Here is a 19,164-nt window from a genome sequence, read left to right on the forward strand (position 1 = left end):
CCTGTTACGTGACACGTGTTGTGACATACTTCTACCTTGCATATATATTAAAAAAGTACATACGCATGTTTTTCTGTTTCAGATTATTTGAAAAGTACGGAGACGTCCAAAAGCCAAATGAGGCGAGGCAGAGAAGATCTCGCAGACTCCTAATTTCTTATTCAGAACGTTAATTTTCTATATTCTTTTTCATAAATTGCTCAGAACTTGTATGGATCTTAGGTTTTAACAGATAGTATATTATTGTTGGATTGGGAATCAAAGATTTATTATAAATAATTAATATTAGTTGTATTCATTTATAAGTGTAATACGTGGATACACATAGATTAGATTGGACAAGGAAACATGCACAGTGCTAAGTAAACAGGAAATATTAAATTTTATACAAATAATTTGGCCGTATAGGTTAATAGTATTTGTTTTTATTAAAAGAAATTGTTTTATTGTTATATAAAAACCAGTATGTTGTAAATCAACTATATCATAATGTTATCCTCAGCTAGTTTTCCTCTCTAATTACAAATAATATTATCTCTCCTTTATTGTGAAACATTAAAAATTATATTTTTAGTTCATTGTTACAATACAAAATTGTTTTATATCATAAATAGAAACATTTGCTCATTTTTAACTTATTAAAGCGTAATTTATGAGGTTTAAACTTGAGCATTTAATATTTTAATATATTATTTTTAATTATACAGCAGGATTATTCAGGTGGGGATATTTTACCACAAAGTCTTCATAATTATAAATAATTTAGTGTGGAATTGAGATTCAAAGTAAAGATTGTTCGCTGTGCATGTTTTCAAAATTAGCACAAACTCAAAAATAAGACAATATCGTAATGTGTCGCTTTATAGAAGAAACAAACTGAACCTCTCGCTTATTACCTTGACTCATGCTCATTCTGTTTCATAGTAGACTATACGATTGTTTTTTCTTACGATCATTTGTTTCGAGTAAACATATACTTGTTTATTTTACTCATCTCAAAGTTTTGAAGCAACCTGCTAGAGTTTGTTATACTTTAATAAAATCTAATGTAGTAATTTATATTTTTTCATTGGATAGAAAATAAATACATAAATGTTTCAGTAAACCATTAAATTTTCGATACTTTAAAATTATAAATGAGTTTGTCTGATTTTTCAAAATTGCTTGCTTCTAATATTTGCAAACAGTCTAGAACATTTCTTATAAAACGTATCCTACCTTATAGCCCTGTGACAGTGTTATAAAGATGTAATATAACTATTGTAAATTGCATTATAAAATACAATTATTGAAACTAATATTAGATAAAGGGACCAAAGTGGACCCATCTGTCAATAGATACTGTTATAGCCATATTTTAAAATAGTCAAAGGGAAGCGCCTCTTTTTACTTTAATTTTTTGACAAGATATGGAAATAAAAAAACCCAAATATTTTTTTATTTTCTGATTTTTATATCACAGATTCCGATAGAAAATTGGTCATTTACATTATGTCTATATGTGTTTATATATGTTATGTTGGTAAATATACTGAGAGTTTGTTTATTAGATTAAAGAATATACTATTGGTTATATATTTATATCTGAGGAATTTAGTAACTTATTTTATGCCATGAGAATTACATTTTTGAAACCAAATGTGTTGCCATCAGCAAAAGGTTTTTTTTTATCTAAAAGTATAGGAAAAATTCACCAAATTTACTATGAAAATTGAGTTTATGCATAAATCTATTACGGATGTAGCGCTTTACAAGCCATATACATAGCACAGTTTAGCGTAAGTCAGGATAAAAAATTAAATAAGTTTTTTTAATATGCCTTTGATGTTTGAAGATGAAAATTCTAGTTTCATAATTCAAAACTTTTATATCAATATTTAAGTTTATTCTGGTTCCACTGAAACTGTTTCATTAATCCAGTTTTATTTGTCATGAAACTAGTATTATTCTTTCTTTTTCCCTAACACATGTTTGAACGTGTTTCTCAATTACCGGCTTTTTTACTCACTGTTGCTTATGTCTAATCCATATAAAATGAGTTAAATACATGTTTTAGAGAATAACAATGGTTTGGAGGTTAAATCTTCGATGAAACTATCGTTTAAAAAGATTTTATAAAAATTAGTTGAAAAGAAATGTTAATAAACAAATGTTCTAATTAGAACATTAGAACCATTACCTCCAGATTCCTACTTTTTCAGTAGGTAAAATCTCAAATTTAGAACACATATCTCTGGTATGAATATTTAATCCGTTTATCTACCATTAAAAATGGAATGATATGGTTATGAGCTAAAATTAAACAGTATACTCGTATAATGAATTATTCCAAATCGTCGAGAACTTTATGACCAATGATTTTGTCCGCGATTAATAAATATATATTTCATCTGCAATTTCAAAACTAACTATGTATGTTTGAAATAGCAATACACGTTTCGATTACTTATGATAGTGGTTTGAAAAATGTATTTTTAAAATCAAAACATTCATAGAAGCCGTTTATTTTTAATAGGAGCTTGAAAATACTTGGAAAAAACTCGTAATAAAATATTTGGAATTGAATTAATTGTAATCAATAGACATTAATTAGGTATTTTATGAGTATCTTGGCATTATTACACAGTGTAAAATTATAGCCATTCCACTTTTTAAACCGATTTCTTATATGAAGATAATTAATTTACTATAAATATTTGAAAATTTTAACTATAAGAAGATGTAAAGATTTTTTTATATTTTTATCATAACGAAAGTTATTTGTCATAATGTTTCAACGCTTTATACCAACGAGAATGAAACCCAACCAATAAAAACTGCAAGAAATGGAATTACATGCCTAGCAAAAGATTGCGCCCGCATACAGTATTCATTTTTCTACAAAAAACTTAAACCTTAAACAGGAATAACTGTATCAAGAAAAAGGAATTATGTGTACATTATAAGCTTCAACTCGGGGAATCTCACCCAAAAGTTGACGTCTTGCCGACAGAAGAAAGGTTTTACGCCTTAAATAAATAAAACAAGCCGTTGCCTGACTATTTTGAATACGTCCCAACTCTCTTTTCCCCTTTTCTTGACCTTAAACAGGAGGTAACTCGCTCAAACATTGATATCGTGCTGACAAAATGTACTAAATGTACTTAACATCTTAAATATCCAGAATGGCTTAGCAAACAGTTTTTGTGGCCATTACTATATTAAAAACGCGATATTTGTTACATTTATGACGTAGTGCTAAAGGAATACATTTTTACACATTAACAAAATAAAACAGCTAATGTTAGAATGTATAATGTCACCAATCACACAAAATTATCTGTATACATTACGAGCTTGGAACCAAAGAAGATAAAACTAAGTTAATCTCTTAGTGGTCATATAAGAGATTACCTTATTCCGAGAACAAATGTAACCAAGCTGTGTTCTGAATGCAAACTGTAACAAATTTAATAAATGTTTTTCCCGTTTAGTTTTTGAGATAAACACGAATTGCCTCGCTCAAGTTTAGGCGTGATTGCTGATTAAATTAATTGTTTTTATCGTTGAACTAATAAAACAAATCATTTGCTTAATACAAACATATTTTGAGCTTAAACATAAATTAGGGAAATCAGGTGGCCGAGTAGTCTAAGACGTTGGACATTGTACATGCGTTAGAGATCTCGCAGCTTTAATCAACTATCGGTAATAAAATTAAACTGTTTGCGTGTTCCGGTATACGAGAATTATCAACACGATAGATCTAACTGAAAAAATTACGAATTCAGAAAGAAGGAGAAAAGTTTTTAACATCTTAATCAAATAAAATAGACCTATTTCGAACTATGTTATGTTGCACGTCAAAAGACATTTTCTGTTTATTCTTGTATTTTTATTACATTTCAGCATAAGTATTCTCGCTCAAAGGTTTCAATTTTCCACTTAGAACGTTTTCTTTTAGACCTATTTGTTTTTTTGTATTTAAGAAGTTTTCAAATTATAAAATTTCATACATTTCATTCAATATCTTGTTTTTTTTGTTTTTTTTTTTGCTGTTTTCAAAATATACATTTTTGGCAAATATTCAATTTAATTTATACTGAGCACGAAGCACATAAAAAATCTTTTATTTAGCAGCTTTCCTGTTTAAAAAAAGAAATCTCGCTCAAAGGTGACTTTGAGAAATAATTAAAGTGATCTTAGACCTTTAAGACGTGTAATCAAGCCATTTATTCTTTCAAATAAAAATAAAAATTTTAAAGGCGTTTTACGATTTTATAGTTTTAGGGATTTCCACTACTCTGAAATAAATATTAACGGAGGTGTAACGAAGGTTTGGCTTCAGGGGGGGGGATGAATACGATTTAAAAGCACACTATAAGGGATAGGACACGGACAAATCTGAACAAATCTAAATTTGAAAAAGAACAGCCTATTTTAAGTCTTGTATTTGAAACAAATTGTATTGCAGTTATACGAATATTTTATTTTTGCAGTTCTCGGGTGGCTGTACTAGCCCTCTTCTACCCTCCTCACAGTTACGCCACTGAGACATTATGACGATAAATCAAATTATTTTACTCGAAAAACGAAATACTAATACGTGTCTCATATTAATTTGTGTCGTTATTCATAAATACCATATTTTTACAATTTGAGGAACTTTGCTCAAAATATCATATCAACAGAACATATTATCTTACACCTTAAAGAAATAGGACTAACCTATTCCTAGACTTATAATGTCGCCAATCAAGTTAAATTGTACTTTTTACCTTATGAGTTATTCCAACAAGAGGAATCTTGCTCAAAAAAATTGTTTTCTACATTACACGTATAAATACAAAGCATTTTTAAAATATTTAGTTTCCCAAATCAAACTAAATTTGTTATGAACTTTTTAAGTTAACACACGAGCAATCTTGCTTAGATCTTAAAATCATCGATAGAAAGAATTTTATTTTACACCTTAAAAAAATAAAACTGAGGCATATTTAAAATATGTAATATATGGTATCTTAAATAAATAAACCACACTATCTTTAGACTGTAACTTGGCTAAATCAGGAATGCAGTGTTAATTTACGGTGTATTTTATGAGGTTAGATAAGTCATGAACGTTCAAAATTTTACATAGTGTCGATAAAAGCCATGCTTTTACTATGAATCAATTAGACCAAATTATATTTCAGTTTACTTCTTGAGTTTAAATATGAGGAAACACGCTCCAAAGATGGAAGCGAGATTTATTTGTTTTAATTATTTTAGTGACTTCGTTTTATTTGTATTGCCGATATAACGTTAACGCTTAAGATGGTACATTAGTGATTTTAGGTTTCTTAAATACTATACTAATAAGCGTTAGGACTACGAGTAGCTTCATTTATGACTTAACGGAATTATATTTGTAATTAAATAAGGCTAAGGAAAATTACATTTTAAACTATTTTTTCTTAATGAAATGGTTGTTTTATGTATAAAAGACAACTCATTTTTTATCTTTAGTCTTTTGGTTTTAACCTGATTTAAAAATTGCATATATATATATACAGGGTGGAAAAAAGTATGGAAACGCTTTCACTAATTTTGTATGGCTTCACTTATACAAATTAAATTTTGTACATCACCACTTGTATTAAGAACCTAGTTTTTGAGACCAGTGGGGACATTTTATCTTTTCAGGGGGACGGCCCGTGAGGAGTCGGACGAAAATCTTAAATGTAAGCATAGGCCGAGTTTGGTATCAAATTAAAGGTCTAGTAAAGAGAAACTCATTACCGTAAACCGCACTTAAAAAGGTTGACCCTATCCAGAGTACGGGCCGTATGAATTTCATGAGAAAGAAGTTTAGTAATTTTGTCTTGTGAAGTAACTAATTTACTTTCAGTAGTATGTTTTATGTCGGTTATGTAAATTTGAAAAACAATTTTAAAAAAAAATTATTTTTTTTACCTCTACATTTGTTGGATAACAGTAAATAGGGGTTTTCCTGTCTTGTCTTCAAGAAACTGAGAGTATTCAATAATACCACCGTAACTCCTTATCAACATGAGGTCAAGGTCCAGTCCCTCCAGCCCTTTTATCTCAGGCAAACATAAACTGGTTTAGGCAATACAAACAGTACTGTCACAGCAAAACTCCACAGTTTTGTATTTTTAATATCAGCTTGGTTTTTAGTCTACGTTATAATTTCGTTCACGTAAGATAAAGTTGAAAGTCTTCACTAGAAGGTACTGCGATAGTTATACATTTTTTTACTTAAGTGTTTACATTTTATTCTACTAGTTTTAAAAGCAATGTCACTTAGTGAGTTTGAGAGAATCACGCTGCTTATGATGCGTGGGTATGGATATCTAGTTCGTCCCTATGAAGAAACAGCGCATTTGTTTAATGACACTTTTCTTGATAGACCCCCAATTAGTAAGTTAACAGTGTTTAAGACAGTAAAAAGATTTGAAGAAACTAGAACAGTCAAAAGTGGCAGGCCTAAATCGGCAACAAATGAACAAAAATCTTTGGATGTACTCCAAACATTTGTTGAAAATCCCAGCACCTCGGCCAGAGTGGCTGCAGAAGATCTTGATATGAGCCATACCTCAGTGTTGAATGTTTTACACAAAAACAAGTATCACCCTTTTAAAGTAACCCTAACCCAAGAACTTTCAGAGGATGATTTTGATCGAAGGACTGAATTTTTGCGAAATAATGATGAGAAAGTGTGACGAAATTCAAAATTTTTTAAGTTCGATATTGTTTTCAGATGAAGCTACATTCTTTGTTAATGGACAAGTTAATAGGCATAATTGCCGTTACTGGGCCGACCATAATCCACACTGGATGATATAAGGCCACACACAAAGGCCTCAGAAAGTGAATATGTGGGCTGGAATAATAAACAATAACATTGTAGGACCGTTTGTGATAGATGGAAATCTAACAGGCGAAATTTATTTCAATATGTTGACAAATAACATTTTGCCAGCAGTGCGTGCTCTTCTTGGGGCAAACTTTAATGCAGTATGGTTTCAGCAAGGTGGAGCACCGCCCCATTACTATTTTCGGGTGCGCAATCTGTTAGATGAAGTGTTTCCTAACCGTTGGATTGGTCGCAGGGTACCTTTGAGTGGCCGGCTAGGTCACCGGATCTTAATCCACTAGATTTCTTTTTGTGGGGCTTCTTAAAAGATAATGTGTATAAAACTAAACCAGCCAACATTGAGGAGCTGACAAATTGTTTATTAGAAGAAGCAAGAAGAATTACACCCGAGATGCTTCAAAATGTGACTGCAGTAGGTTTTTATAATAGACTAGCTCATTGCCAACAAGTGTTCGGAGAGCAGTTTGAGCACCTCATTTAAAAGGTATGGTTATTTTTTGTAATACACAGATAATTTTTAATTAAATTCTTTTGGATAATTGTGTTCCATAAAGTGTCATTTTCAGTCAGAACAGTTTACTTGAGACTGTGAAATTGCGGAGAAATAATAATTAATCAAACGTTATTTATGAAATTCAAACGGCCCGTACTCTGGATAGGGTCAACCTTTTTAAGTGCGGTTTGCGGTAATGAGTTTCTCTTTACTAGACCTTTAATTTGATACCAAACTCGGCCTATGCTTACATTTAAGATTTTCGTCCGACTCCTCACGGGCCGTCCCCCTGAAAAGATAAAATGTCCCCACTGGTCTCAAAAACTAGGTTCTTAATACAAGTGGTGATGTACAAAATTTAATTTGTATAAGTGAAGCCATACAAAATTAGTGAAAGCGTTTCCATACTTTTTTTCCACCCTGTATATATAGAACTTTAAGTGGCTGTAATTTCACATAAGGTGATCAAAAGGATTGCTTCTACTTGCCTTACATTCAGAAGAATTTTAAAAGGCTATGAAATGAACATAAAAAAATAAATCCCACCAAAAAATTAATTACATCATCTTAAGCGTGGTTGCTCATGTTTTAGTGGACAAATAATGTATTTTGCAAATTATTTTCCACCATTAATTACAAACTTGGTCCATAAAACTGGTGTTAAATTAATTTTATGAGCTTTAATGTAAGAGATCTCGCACAAAGTTTGTAACCTTTAAACATATAGAACTGAGCCATGTTCAGACTTTGTAACCTTGCCAATTAAATAAAATTACGTTTGTACTTCATTAGTTTTAATACGAAAATCTCGCTCAAAACATGTCGTTTTGCAGACACATCACAGTATCAGGTTTACTAATAGGTAATAACCTAGTTATTTTAAGATTAAGTAATGTCGCCGATGTAGTTTTATATCCTTTTCTCTTTACAATCCTCATCATGAAATATTTTGCTCAAATAATGACGTCACATCGTGATGGCTGAACGAATTATAATACAGCTTAATCATATAAAACGGAGCTTTTTACAATGCATATAAATTCGCAAATCATAATATATTTATTTTGTGCTCTATAAGCGTAAAAACTTTGCATCTCACTCAAAGGCCCGCAAAATACCGACCAAAACTTATTTACACCCTTAAAGGATCGAACCAAGAAAATCGTTTGGAAATATGAAATTCGACAACAAAAAATTCTTTTATTTATCAATTTGGAGATTGCTTAAAGAAATTATGAACCAAATTAACCAGCCAGTGTAAGCGCGTTAAAATTGAATTTCGTTAATCCTATATTCAAGTATTCTGTAAAAACTTTATTACATTTGTAAATGATTTCCCAGTGTGTTGACAAAACATGACGATCCTATTAAGATATCATGTCTAGCGAAAACATGTCACGTTACAAAAGTCAGTGAAACACAATTACTTATATGACAACGATTCTTAGCACGCTGACGGTAGGTTAAACAAAATGAACCAACATATATAAACGTGTGCTTCACGTCATACAAAAGCTAAGACATTTTGAATAGTAATTCTCTTATAACGACTCATAATAAAACATTTTATCCACCTCTATTTATTGCATTTTTAACAGAAATCTTCGCTTGCGAAGCAAGTAAAATTTATTTTACTGGTTCCAAAATAGAGGCCTATAATTTTGCTGTGCGGAAGTACTAAAAACAATATTTGTATACGTAAACTACTATTATGAATGTGAACATCTGCATCCTGTTTATTTTTAACGTCCCATTATGACGTCTTTTGTGGAACTACATTAGAAGGGGAAGTTACATGTATACTTACAAATGTATACTGTAGTTTCGCTGCTTTCATTTTGTATAGTTTCGTTTATTAGTTATTTTGGCATTTTATAGTTTGTAAGCACTACGAAACAACCCATAATTTTTAAGTAAAGTCTTCTTATTACTTTATACTAGAGTAACATGAAAGGCTGTAAAAATGATTTACACCAGAAGTAAAAATTTGTAAATAAACTGAATTTAAATAAACATGTTAAATTGGTATAGAAATGGAGTTCCTATTTTATTTTCCTACCGTCCTCTTATTTTTAAATGTATCGTAATTTACTTACCGTAATACTTTTTAAAGAAAATTGTTAGTTTATAATACATCATGCGAGGATTTCATCTGGAGATTAATTGTGTGCAAGAATTTCTTTTATTTAAATAACACTCATTTTATGTAAATATGAATAAAGTTATAACAGTGACATACAGGGTGTTTCACGAGAGTTCACACAATGCCTGAAAGTGGTATTGACACAAATAGGAGTAAACAGTTCGTATAAATATATATCCTATCTCACTTCGTTTAGTTTTTATTTGTGGTATTCTTTTATTTAAGATTATCTCAAAAACTGTTAACACGGATAACTCGAAAATTGGTTGTTATGTTAATCCAATCGAATAAACAATGATAAAGTATTTAATAAACAACATCACCATCCGTTTAAAAATTAATTAATTTAAAGATTTTAACAATAAATACGAATATTACAAAAACCTTTACTTCTACAAAAGTTTTGTAACTACAAAACTTTAATATATTTTCCATGAAAAATCTAAAGGCATCCTATTTGTTTCAATTTGTTTCAAAGATCGCAGAGTTATTTAACTTTTAAAAGTTATAAATGTTAGTACTTTAAAGCGAAAAGGGGTACTTTATTTATTTTTTATGGTGTGTTTTGTTGATACGTATCTCAACACCCTACATATGTTAAATGTAGACATATGTTAAATGATGCTATTCATAGAACATGCTTATAAAGTTTTTGCTTGTTTTTGTGTTTACTTAGTTTAAGCTAACATCTGGTGAAACATCATGTATACAGTATGGTTTCTAACCTATATAAGACTATAAAATTTTTAATAATAATTATGCAGTCTTATTAGTAATGACATCATAAATGTCACAAATATAAAAAATAAATAAGACTTTTCTTATTTGTTTCACTATTAGTATACTGCATTAAGAAGTTAATACTCCCTTCATAAGTATTAGATAAAACATATGAGATATTATAAGAAAAGGACAACTAATGGTTCAACATTGTATTAAGCTACAAATTCGTATTACAATAATAATTATGAAAATGTATGTCTCAATCTTTGAGATGATGAGCCAAGATTCCCTGTATAGGTGTACATAAATTATGTATACATGATGTTAAAGAACCAAAATTACAATCTCAAAACGATTTATCACAGAATTTGTATAGAGTGTCATATCATGACGAGTTTTAATCTCAGACACTGGAATGATGTTGGATGTTACACACACTGCAGGCGGTAAGATTGTATTTGATTAACATGAATAGACCTCGTTTGAAGTACCTAAGGGGGAATATTGTCCTGGGTTTTTCTTAATTTGGCTCCTAACACTTCATCCTCAGTCAAAGATGTATTTAGTTGGTCTTCTATCATCCTTAATTGTTCATTTTTCTTCATTTACATTTGGTAGCACTGCAATACATCTGCCTAATCTAAGCTTAAGAGCTGATATAGTTCCAACAGGAAGTTTCACTGTTCTGACATATTATTTCGTATTTTTATTTATTTATTTCAATATATCAATAAATTCACAGTATATAAACAACGTAAAGTAAATTACGATTATATATAAGATTTATAACCGACCATTTGCAATGTTTACGTATGACAACAATGAAGGATATAATAATTGTACTTTCGTTTTAAATAAAATTGTTATAAACACATCACATGTTTCATTAGATAACTAAAACTATTTCATTGTTCTTAACATATGTCTCTAATAATTTTTTTAAATTTTTAGTGTCAAAATTTGGTAATAAATGTTAAATCAATTGAAAATAGTATATTTTAGGGTGGTCGCGTTGATTGGTTTGGTATTTATATCAAAGACACTGTGGCTTCAATTTGAATTAAATTAGTGGGTTAGTCAAATCAGCATAATGGTACTAAAGGCTCTACCGGAGTATAGGGTGTTGTGTGACTAGTCAATAAAATTAGCTACTCTGAGCTTATAAATATCACCTTCAGCTTGCTGGGGGCTACCTCCCTAAGTGGGGTGTTTGTAAGTTCGGGGTTAAAAGGAATTATATTAAAAGTTGAATTCGGTGATTAGGTTTGCTAGATTTAAATTTAAAGCATTTTTTGTAATCTTCCGGATGTAGCAAAATATTTGACGTTGAGGGCTTATTGTGGCTTAACCGTTGGTGATTCCTGAAAAAGTGACTAGTCTTTTTGAATAGGAAATCCAACTGTTCTGCCATTAGATGTGAGCAGCTATCTCTGGCTTGCTCGGTATTGAGCTTGGAATAAAATATTGCACTGGTCAACTCTTTTGATTTTTAAGAATAGTTTAGATGTAGAGATTGTGACTTTTAAGCGATTTCTAGTGGTTCCATGGTTTAAGTTAGAATTGTGCCAAATTTTGATTTTCGAGCATTCCAGGAAGTGTGTTATATTCTGTATACTGAGTACCACAGAGAGTTAAATAAGCAGATTTGTTACCTGAAGAGTATTTAATCAAAGACAGTAATCTTTATCGTTAGGATAAGTTGATCAGAGGTTTTAATTTACATAGAAGATTATCTGACCATATCAGGACGTTCCCAAGGAGGGGGTGTATTGTTAAGGGGGTTAAAAAGAACACGTGGAAAGGGTTGTATTTGTTCTATGTGAATAACATTTATGAGGTAATTACGTAGATAAATTGGTTTATTTAACTCAGGTTATTATTACATCCATACAAGAGATATTCCGGAGGATGATTGGTTATTAGTCTTACAGGGGTTAAAAGAACAAGGATTTCTTTTCTAGAAGTTTCGTGTTTCTTATGAGAAGAAGTAAACCAGGGGTAAGGTATTGTGGAAAGGCTAGATCATCACAAGGCTGTTTATAAGGTGTTGAGGGTTGGAGAGAGGACTACCTTTAGCAGAGGAATAAACCTGTCGAGGATTATATTGAGCATTTTAAATATTTAAATTGGATGTAAGCAAGTTTAGAAGGAACCTTTGTGGAATTATATGGTCTACCCTTATCTATTTATGCCTCAACCTTGTCTCACTGCTTCTATTTAACAATGTAAATTTGGACTAATGGGTTACTAAAATATCAATTTTATACTACGAAATGTTTGGTATTCTAAAATCTCTCAGTCCCTATGTACTAATTTTTATTTTAAGAACCTTTTTTGGTTATTTGTTAAAAATACCAGAAAAACTCATTATTTGTAGATCGTTCCATTTTCTAATAAAAAGACGAACGGAATTTCAGCTACTTCTCAGCATTTAGCCGCTATTGGGTTCAGAATTTCAAATACATATTTGAAATTCTTATTCTTAAACGCTTATGTAAGCGTTTTGTGGCCCACAGGTCAAGAATAGGACAAGAATCCACAGGTCTTCTTTTGTTTTGACACTCGGCCAACGGCCGCTATCAGGCCCAGAAACCGAATTCTTACGTAAAAATTAACAAAATTATTGCATTCAAACAAGATTTGCGGCTAAACCAACCGAAATAAGGCTAAAATTTACTTAAACTGTTCTGTACATCACGTCATTTTCACATGAGAAATTTTATTTGACTCGTGAATTGTAAAAACCCCATATGTAACAAAAAGTAAACTTTCGGTAAACTACAAAAAACTATTTAAATAGTTTATTAAGTCTTTAATAATATTGAATTTTTGTGTGTTTAGTACATGTAAAAAGACATATGCATCACATATTTTCTTAAATTTAACACCAAAAACATCTCTGTAATTGTATAATTAACTATGTTTCACTTATGGGGTTTTTCCAACAAATCAGTATTTAACATATTGTTTATGCTGAATTGGTAGGTTAAATAATATTTTACTGTAATTTAAGTTGAAAACAGTTTATTTACTAAATACAATGTTACATAAGATAGACTACTTGATATAGTCTTAAATCATATTTTTACAGAATATTGTTTTCAAGTTTTCATTCTGCATCATTATTATCTCTTTCTTCATTATTCTGGTCTGCAGTTGGCAATGTATAAATTTCTTCATACCAGCATTTATTTTCATTGGGAATATACTGGAAGATCTTCTTCTTTATGTATATGGGCACTCGGTCATTGTAAGCCGCTGTGGATGGGATAATAATATCTTGAGAACTTCTAATGGGTAGACGTATGGTGAAAACTTCATGAGGAATAACTCCCTCAATAAATTCATTACACAGTACCTTCCCTTTCTGTTCTTTTGTTTGCAGAAAGTGGTTAAACTTTGAGATCTTAAAATGAACCTTGTCATGTTTTGGCACATTTCGTCCATAAGAGCGGTCAGACATACATGATTGCTTGCAGTAAGCTTGCCAACAATTTTTGAAATCGAGTACATTTTCTTTTTCAACCAAGTTTACTGTAAACAATAGGGAAGAATTTACAATAATTTCGGTTAGTTCTCTTATTGTGTATATTTCTCAACTCTTTTCTTTGCTCTTTTTATTGTACCAAATGCTCGGTCGCAAGGCAAAAAGGAATGGCCCCGCAAAGGATAAAACTGTTCAATTTGTTCAAACTTCCCCATTTCAACCAGAGCATTAAAATACTTAACCAAATTATAGTTCTTATTCTGACCTCCACAATTTTCAGAAAAGAGGTACATAATTTTAGTATTTCCTTTTAATTAATTTTGAATTTAGTCATGAATGAAGGAGGTCACTTCATTTCGCCCTTTATGACATGTGCCTTTGTAATAAACATATAGTTTAGAGCTGTTGTCTTTTAAGTTGGTCACACAAAAAACATTTACTGTTAACTGTCTAAGATAAAATACATCCTGAACTGGTATGTCAGGCAGCTGAACACACATCATGTAGTCAAAACAAAGTCCAGCAACTGTGTCATCATTGGCACATAACTCAGTTATTTCTTGAATTTTACTGTAAAATTTATTACTTATACGCTTATATACAATAAGCTCTGCGACATCTGCTTCATTAGTGTTCATTTCACTATCTATCGAATCACTTATATTGCTTATTCTTCATAGAACACAGCTAGAGGTTAGGTTAACAACACATCAAAAACAGTGTTTCTTCACAAACATAAAAATAATACATTAAAACAGCTGATTTTACAGGACCACCAACTGCTTTGTTGTAAAAACAACATAAGTAGTGTTACTTGTGTGGTTTTTCCAACAAACACATAATTCAAGGCTATTTTTTAATGTTTTGTGGGTATGTTAGATGTGTTGTTTTTACACTAAAACTTGCATCTGCATTAATTCTATCCAAATATGTAAAAAAAACCATTTTGACCAAAATGTCAGTTATGGGGTTTTTACAATTCACGATTCATTTGAGCTACGACCTACCGTTCGGCCACTATCGGTCTCATACCATTATTTTTAATGTGAAACTACGCTTCTAGTTTCTAACACTTAAGTACGTTAGATTTTTTATCTATATAGCAGTCATTCAACGAGCCAGTAACTCATGGGGATGTATAAGTAGTTAGATTTATTAATACGCTGTACTTTCATTTTTGCAAGATACCTTGACCTATTGATTCTGACTACCTTAGCCATTAATAAAATAAAGTGATTTAAAATTATGTTTTCTTCCCCTAACTCCCTGATACAGTTTTTCATTTCCCTTGATTTCTCCAAATCGGATTTAATCATAAAAGATAGATGCTGGACGTTGCGAATATTTCAAGAAGTTTGTACACAATGACGAAGTGTGTTCATGCCGCACTCGAAGTCGTAACTTTACATTTCATAGATTAATACTTTTAATTTAATATAAACAAGTTTTTCTCGGCTTTTTGACTTTGATTCAATTATAAACGAATACTTGTGTCCGTAACTATGGCAAACAGGTGAGTGACATGACGGCCAGTTTGCAGTGTAACGGAAAATTTCACCCATACCGGAAGTAACATAAGAATTGAGGGTGTTCATTAATCACTATGGCATATGTTGTTTTATATATTGATCTATACAAATTCAAGAGCTCAACCATGTGTGACAACGCTTAAAGTCCTGGTATCGTGCAGGACAGCAGTCTAATCGTCCCTGTTCTCCTCAAGTACTTCCTCAGCGTGCTTTTGTTGCTGAGGCATCTGCTCAGATTTAGAAACATTTTACCAGAGATGGCGAGATTTTAGCTCGTACTATTACAAGCCCATTCAGTTTGAATTACTGCCATTCAGCGAACTCTTAATTTTTCTCGATAGAGAATAATGGGCAACCCAATAAATCGTAATTCCGCTGCGACTTTAACTTCAAAGATTCTTTTAAGTTTCTTCCTTCGAGATGCTGCCCTTGGAGACAATATTTGAAATTATAATGTGCAGCGTAAATTAAAAGATTGTATGTAGCGTGGAGTCCCAATGCCTTTGCGATGTGTTTTCATTTGGGGGAAGACCTCTCATTGCAAGACTTATCACGGAAGTATGTTACACTATCCATGAAGGAAGTTAGAGCGTCGCAGGAGAGGAGCTTCTTTTCTTACGGTCCTGAAGAAGAATAAAGAAGAGTTCCACTGATCACTGTACTGTAGGAGAATCCCCATACTGGTAAAAAATTACTAGGTCTCTTAATTTATTCTACATCAGTGTATACACTTAAAATTACTGAATCTTTTCAACTAAGCTGTCATAATTATCCTACCCGTCATAAATCAAGTAATGCAGTTCCAATTAAGTAAATTTCTAAATTAAGTATATGTCCGAAAATATTTATGAATCTACCTGCAATAGTTAATGACTGTGAAAATGTTTTTTTAAAACAATTAAACAACTTTTTATTAGTAAAACTTGTGTACTCGATGAGTGAGTTTTTGAACACAATCGAGAAGAATATTTATTTCATTTTATCTAAATGTCAAATAACGTTATATAATATTAAGAAAAGTAAGTATGAAGTGTCTCAATACAATTTAAAATGTGTCCATCCGAGTAAAGAAGTTGATTTAAACTCAAAGGCACAGTGAGCCATTTTGCCTCTATCAATCAATATCATTGCATCCCTTTAGGACTTAACAGCAATAGCCATGTTCTTATTGTTTCTAATTGAAGATAATAACATATTAATGAGAAACTTTTTTGCCTGTGCCGTCAGCAGAACAATCCGAATGAACGTGTACATGAGTAGCTGAGAACGTGTACATGAGTAGCTGAGAACGTGTACATGAATAGCTGAGAACGTCATTGGCTTTACTGTGTTTCTTTCTAATTTTAGAACATTAACGGCAACGGATTCAGATAACTCAACAGTATCGTATAACAGCTTACTTGAGTGTATACAGTTGGCAACAGTGGTTCCTTGATCTCGTGAAGGTGAAAAATGTCATGACTGAGAGTATTTCCCTCCACACAGAAATTACGACGTTCTCTAAAAGCATAAAAAATGTAATATTTAAATAATGTAGAACATGTGAACAATTTCCATGCCCTCTCTCTCTTCCTCTCCCACCAAACACCTACCATCATCAGCGAGACTATCTCGTCTCCTTTGCAGAAAATCAGCACCCTACGAAATATCTAACGGTTTCTGTCAGTAGTGTCAGAGTCCGATCCTTCTTTCTGCATATGGTTCGATTGAGCATCGTCGTCTAGTAAGCCAAGATCGGTCCACAAACCCTGTGAAGAAAAAGCAGAAGCAGATAGTAGCACTCAGCACTGCAGGAGTGGAATATGTACACTCTGGGGAAAATACTAATCTTGTTTCGCTATGCATAAACTTTTTCGTATCTAAAAATAATAGGATAGTATAAATGTAATTTCAGTGGCATCAACTTGGAACAGTCCAAGGAGTGCTCTGTTTTGTGAGATATTTATTTTATTATATAAGATAGATATTTATTTAAAATACATTAATGAGAGGAAACGTCTCATGAATGTCTGATGTATCGTCCTACCTCCTACCTCGTCACCTCGTACATATATTGAACAGTAAATTCTGCCCGATCGAAAACTTTGTTGCCGTACTTGCAAATGTATTTTATGGATTTCACAGAATTAAAGTACTCAACATTGCTACGAGCAGAAACGGTGTGATATTATATGGAACTATCCAGCAGTTTCCAAGATCAATTCCATTTAAACAAAGAAACTGGCATCTGATGGGGACTACCTATGATACTTTGAGTAACCATGTTCTCCGGTTTTAACATCCTTAAAATGTGGTCCGGGTTACTTTTGAGCAGATTTTAATTATCATAAAGAGCAAGTCCCAGTTGAAGGATCTACATGGAACGTGAACCATAGTAGTCTTGACAGTTTCATAAAGGCAGTTTCATGGGTTTGTATTAGGGTCGGGAATTTAGGACTATCAACTTTGTCAATGGACTCAGTCTTCAAATTATCTTCTAGTTACAGGAGAACATAAATTTTGGGAGTTCCATGTTTATGCCATCCTACAGAGTACGTGTGTCACCTGGAAGGGTAAAACATACCACCTATTGTAAGTAACTTTATCATGTGTTTAACTTTAATATGGAAATCTCTCGTGACTGTTATGTCTGTGACGAGCCTGATGCCATTTCTTAGGAGCTCTGTGATTTCTTGTCATCACGGTTTCTAGGTAAATGTATTGAAAGATCCGGTTGCCAGAAATGGCGCATGGAAGTGAAGCATCTTTCATGCATGTAGTCAGCTTCTCCAGTAAAATTCGATAGCAATACAACCTCTGGCCATGAACTGGTAATTCACTGTCATCTCTTGTCATGGTGACTTTCAGATGCACGTATTCCTGACTACTTCGTTTTTTTTTTACTTCTGCGAAACCAATTCAGTCTTTTAGTCTACATTTTTGCATATATATCAACAAAGCATTTCCATAGGTCGCACTGAGAATATTGATTTAGTAGCCATCTTCGCCCCGGAAAAACAACACGTCTCATTGATTTTTATTACTTTTATCACCACTCTAAAAATCCTGAATAACGATGAAAATCACGACTTCTTTACATGTGGGTGCATTGAAACTACTGCGGTTCTAGTAGTTGACCTATGAGTTCAGATTAAATACCAGGGAAGGTCATGGTTTTCGTCACAAACAAAGTATACATGAAGGCTGCGAGAAGGTTCTACGATATATCTATTCCTGAACCTTGAAAATTGGCATGATGTTGCCTCCTTTCACCTCTGTAGTTTCCAAAATGAAGTACCAATTATGATTCCCGGCAGCACAAAAAAATCTGCCAATGGTTGCGTAGGGTTGAAAGGTAGGTACATGCATTTTGCCGCTATCACAACATATTTCGGGGACCTCATCTTTCCACTTCACTGCACGGTACCAGCTACAGAGGGTCAAGATAATAGTGACATGAACTTGCTTAATTTCATCCGTTCAAGTACTGCAGTGTGAGTGCAATCTCTTGTCAACTCCTCGTCAAAAGAAACCTGTGAGTCGGACAGTGTGTCCCTGGCCGCTACCGTGGACCTATTGTCCGCCTGTTATTTAGCCAGTACCTAAGAAGTAAGAAAAAAATGTTTAAAAGATATCATATAAATCAGTTTTGTAGCTTCCGAGATTTCTTAATCATAAAATTTATTATTAACGTCATCATGGTTTTTTGTGTATTGGGAAAGTATTATCCTAATGGCAATTTTGATTTTTTTAAGAACTCTAATTGTGAAATAAATTGTGAAGGAAACAGGATTTTCCGGACATATGTATGACCTTCCAAAAATCCACAAACCTAGCATCCATCTCCGGTCTATTAATAGTTCTCTTGACTCTTAAAAAAAATTCTAAAGTCCTTTTGGGCACTATAACGCCACTGGTAGGAAAACTGGCTGTTTTAACAAACATTCCAGA

General features: G+C 32.1%; 1 protein-coding gene across 1 annotated transcript in view; it reads left to right on the forward strand.

Moving 5' to 3' along the window:
* LOC124369859 (acetylcholine receptor subunit alpha-like) overlaps positions 1 to 5,524 on the forward strand; it is a 374,793-nt gene extending 369,269 nt beyond the window's left edge. Inside the window, exon 16 of the mRNA XM_046827988.1 lies at positions 83 to 5,524. The gene's annotated coding sequence lies outside the window, so the exon portion shown is untranslated. The remainder of the gene's footprint in view (positions 1 to 82) is intronic.
* The last annotated feature ends 13,640 nt before the right edge of the window (positions 5,525 to 19,164 follow it).

Source organism: Homalodisca vitripennis, chromosome X (assembly GCF_021130785.1).
Source record: "Homalodisca vitripennis isolate AUS2020 chromosome X, UT_GWSS_2.1, whole genome shotgun sequence".
NCBI classification, from domain to species: Eukaryota; Metazoa; Arthropoda; class Insecta; order Hemiptera; family Cicadellidae; genus Homalodisca; species Homalodisca vitripennis.